Consider the following 4,994-nt stretch of genomic DNA (forward strand, 5'->3'; position numbering starts at 1 on the left):
ACAAAGTGAGTTCCAGGACAGCCAGGGCTATACAGAGAAACCCTGTCTCGAAAAACCAAAAAACAAAAAACAAAAAAAAAAAAAATAAGTAGATGGATGGAGAGAGAGAGAGAGAGAGAGAGAGAGAGAGAGAGAGAGGTCTTTGCTGTGTAGGGGCTTACACTTAAAATCTCCGCACTTGAGAAGCTGAGGCAGGAGTATTGCTTCAAGTTGGAGGAAAGCCTGAGCTATACGGAGACCCTATCTGTAAGATAAACTAGAACGGCCAGGCACAGTGGTCCACACCTTTAGTACCCGGATTTGGAAGGTAGAGACAGGTGGGTTTGAGAGTTTAGGAGGCTGCGCAGGGAAACTATCAAAAACAAAGCCAAGGGCTTGGAGAGATGAATCAGCAGTGAAGAGCGCCGGCTTCTCCTCCAGATGACCCGAGTTTGGTTCCCAGCACCTACATGGTGGTTCACAACTGTCTGAAACTCCAGTTCCAGGGGATTCGACGCCCTCTTCTGGCTCTCAAAAGTACTGTATGTATGCAGTACCTAGACAGATATGCAGGCAAGACACTTCCACACATAAAATATATAAATAATTATATATATATAAATAGCAAGGTCTGTGAGTGGAGCTCAGTGGGTAGAGTTCCCCGCCAGCAAGTGCTCGCCAGCTCGCCAGAAGTGGGAGCAGTGGCAAGCACCTCTAATCTCAGTACTGGACAAAGATGGAGGCAGGAAGAGCTGAAGTTCAAGGTCGTTTTCAGATCCGAGTTCCAGGCTAGCTTGGACTTACATGGCACTCAGTATAAACAAACAAACAAACAAAGTGTTTTTGAAGGAATCAAAAAACAAACTAACCAGAGAAAAAGAAAACAAGAGATTGTTGGTTGTTGTGTCCCTCTGGAAACAGACCTGTGAACAAAGCTTGATGTTCTAATTCCAGGAAATGGCCAAGAGATACAGAAACTGCTATAAAAATCTCCCGCCTCTGATCTCCTTGACCGCGGATGAAAAGTCCCTCGAAATCCCATACGGGAGGCTACAGCAACCAAAATATTAAACCACCTCTGGTCCCTACCAGCTGGCTGGCCTGGGTTTCTTCCCTTCTAAGCTTAGCCTAGAAACTCATATTTTATTCATGAAAATTGAGGCCCTGGGAGGCCTTGGCATAAACAGGATGTAAATATTTGCAGGCGGTTGAGGGAGAGGTGATATTTGAGCAGGGGCTGTCCAAAGCCGAGATGCGTGGGACAATGCTTACTTTGGGACCCGCCCACTTCCACCTCCGCTAAAGGTTGAAACTGGTGACCTGAACAGATGTCGCAGTGTTCGGTCTCCAGTGTTTGGAGTTCAGGTTTGAGATTCCAGTGTCCTTGAAGTGAGATTCGGGCTATTCTTTAACCCTTCCTTGCGTTCTGCCCTCCTAACCCCTAGGGTTCCTCTTCCCTCCCGCTGATTTCAGACTCTCAAAACAATTCTTATAGAGGTCTTGCTCCCACCCTCCGTAGCTCCCTTTGGTGTACCCAGGAGGGTAAGGGTAGGGACTATGGGGTGGGGCACGGTTGGAAGCGGGGTGCATGTTGGGGGGTTGATATTCTAGCCAAGGGAGCGCTATCACTGAACTGTGCCCCGCCCCTTTCTTACTTTTTTCTTTCTTTTTTCCTAGGTTTTACGTAGCCCAGAGTTTCCCCGGAACTCACTATGTAGGGAAAGATGATGTTGAAATCCTGATCCTTCCACCTCCATGTCCCACGTGCTGGGATTATAGGCACTGGCCACCCTGCCTCTGTTTATGGCTGCCTCACAACTGGGCCAGCTAGAGTGGCTTTATCCTGAATTCTTGTGTTCCCCTTGGCAGCTGCGGAAATTCCAGCACAAGGTCCCCAAGGTCTCTCTATGAGCAGGAAGTGACACCTAAGGGATTGACAGCCCCAGAACTCTGTTTGCAGCTAGCTTCACTGGACTTGCCTCTCCGAGGCTCCTGGGGGAAACACTGGTGGCCTGGGAGGTGGAGGAGGATCGCCTGCCTCCTGAAAGACTTCCCCTCGGCACCATATCCGAGTCACCTCTCCCTCAGTCTCCTGCCGAGACATTCCCCTGTAACTACCATTAACTAGGTCACAAGGTAGCCTTGGGCTTTCTGCCCCAGCTTCCAAAAAGTAACTACTCAACAGGGACATCATCCCAGATGTCAATTTGAAAGAAAGCTGTCGCGTGAGCTTCATGTGAGAAACGGGAAATGAGCCAAGAAGGCAAGGTTCATGGCCCGAGCCTTCTGAGGTTCAGGTTCCCATACACCACTGATAGGTTCCCATATTCCACTAGCTGGAGGGACCAGGAAGGGGAGGGTCACCCCGGGCTGCCTGTAGCCCAGGCTGCACAGGAAGCTGACCGACCCTATTTTCAGACAGAGTCTCCTGTAGCCCAGGCTGTACTCCTGACTCTCCATAAACTTAGAACTTTTTATCCTTCCACCTCTACTCCTGGGTCCTGAGATTAGACCCAGCTCTGACCGTGCCCAGTTTATACAGTGCTAAGGATGGAACCCAGGGCTTTGTACATGCTAGGCAGGCACTCTGCCAACTGGGCTACAGCCCCATCTCCAGTTGTATTCACTTTAACTCCCCATAACCCGCCATGCCTTGGGTTTTGTTGTTTGTTGTTGTTTTGAGGTCTTACTTCGTGGGGATTCTTCTGCCTTGGCCTCTGTAGTATTACCGTCATACCTGCCTTGGGGCACCTCTGTTTTGAAGAAGGATCTAATTTTAGTTTTTGAGTCATGGTCTCAGGTAGTCCTAGATGGCCTTGAGATCTCTAGGTAGCTGAGGATGACCTGAGTCTTATGTCCCTATGTCCCTAAGATTGAGACTTCAGGCATGAATCACTATGGGTGGATTTGATGCATTGCTGGGCATGAAAACCAATGCTCCAGGTGTGTTAGGCAAACGCTCTACCCACTGAGCTATAGCCTCAGCATCCCCTCCCACCAATGCATCTTTACAAAAAAAAAAAAAAAAACTTCCTGTGGGTGTGTGTATGTATGTGTGACTACGCATGTGTGTGTGTGTGTGTGTGTGTGTGTGTGTGAGTGTGTGTGTCACACAGGAACTATGGCAAGAGTGTGGAAGTGAGAACAGCTTGCAGGAGTCAGTCCTCTCTTCCCATTGTGTGCGTCCTGGAGCTGAAGTAAGGCCCCCAGCCCTGGCAGAAGCTCTTTTACCCATCATTGTTTGGGTTGTTATTTTATGGGTATGAATCTTTTGTCTGCATGTATGCATGTGCCTGGTCCCTGTGGAAGCCATAGACAGAACCAGTTCCCCTGGACCTGCATGGCTTTGAGCACCATGTGGGTGCTGATGGATCCTGGTCCTTGGGTGCTCTCTTAAGTTAACCTTTTTTTGAGTCTCACTGGCCTGGAACTCAACAAGAAGGGAAGGCTGCCTGGCCAATTGAGCCCTAGGGATGTCTCTGCCTGGCTTTGCCTCTTCAGAACTGGAGTTGAAAACATGCACCAGCTAGGTGTGGTGGCGCACGCCTTTAATCCCAGCACTCAGGAGGCAGAGGCAGGCAGATTTCTGAGTTCAAAGCCAGCCTGGTCTACAGAGTGCATTCCAGGACAGCCAGAGCTACAGAGAGAAACCCTGTCTTGTAAAAAAAAAAAAAAGAAAAGAAAAGAAAAAAGAAAACGCAAAACTTTCTTTCCTTTCCTTTTCTTTTCTCTTTTTTCTTTTTTACATATCAGATATCCCACACATCAGATTACATTACAATTCATAACAGTAGCAAAATTGCAGTTATGAAGTAGCAACAAAATAAGTTTATGGTTGGGGGTCACCACAGCATGAGAAACTGTGTTAAAGGGTTGCAGTATTAGGAAGGTTAAAAACTGCTGGCTTAGACTGTCTTTGCTTAGTCTCTGTCCTTTCATAGACATATACAACGTACCTGATGGAACCCATCCCCACCCACCATCTCTCCCTGAATCCCCTCACGGCCCACACCCTTCCTTCTTCATATCTCCTTGATTCTTTAAACCTCATGGAGGCCAGTCAGTACTGCCCGAATTTGCCTTGGTGGGGGGCCATTCACGACAGTATGGAGACATAAACAGGAGCAACACTCAGAACTAAACTGACTCTTGGGCTGGAAAGATGGCTCAATGGTTAAGAGTGCTTGCTGGTCTTCCAGAGGACCAGAGTTCAGTTCCCAGAGCCTAGGTCTGGTGCTTTAGGGAATCTGACGCCCTCTTCTGGCTCCCTTGGGCATCTGCATGCACATGCACACACACATAAACAAACAAACAATAAAAAACAAAATAAAATCAATCTGAAAAAGGAAATTGATTCTCTCTTCCCCAGCTGCTATCAATTACCAATGGCTGAGGCATTGTGAATCCCTCCCCCATCTTTTCTGGGGCTTTGTTTGTTTCTTTGAGAATAGAATCTCATTTGTAGGCCTCATCAGTGGGCACTGGCTAGCTATATAGACAAGGAAGGCTATGCTCAAAACCCAAAGATCCACCTGCCTGTTTCTCCAGAGAGTGCTAGGATTAAATGTACCACTATGCCCATCCCTAGCTTTTCTTTCTTTGAGATAGGGTCATGCTGCTAAGCAAGACCTCAAACCCAATGTGTAGTGGAGGGCATATGAGTCCCTGCATCCCATCCCCAGCACAGCAGAAACCCAGGTCTAACTGTGGATACTTGACATCCCAGCTCTTAGGACATGGGGGCAGGAGGGGCAGGAGTTCAAGGTCATCCTCAGCCACATAGACACTTCTAGGCCAACTTGAGCTACATGAGACCCTACGTTTTTGGTTTTTTGGTTTTGTCTTGGTTTTTTTTTTTTTTTTAATTAGGGGGTTGGAGAGATGACTCCCTAGTTAAGAGCACTTGCTGCTCTTGCAGAGGACCTGGACCTGGGTTCCATTTCCAGCCTGCACGGAGGCTCATATCTGTCCTTTTTGGTTTTTTTTTTTTTTTTTTTTGGTTTTTTTTTTTTTTT

The sequence above is a fragment of the Mus caroli genome, chromosome 5 (genome assembly GCF_900094665.2).
Source record: "Mus caroli chromosome 5, CAROLI_EIJ_v1.1, whole genome shotgun sequence".
Lineage (NCBI taxonomy): Eukaryota > Metazoa > Chordata > Mammalia > Rodentia > Muridae > Mus > Mus caroli.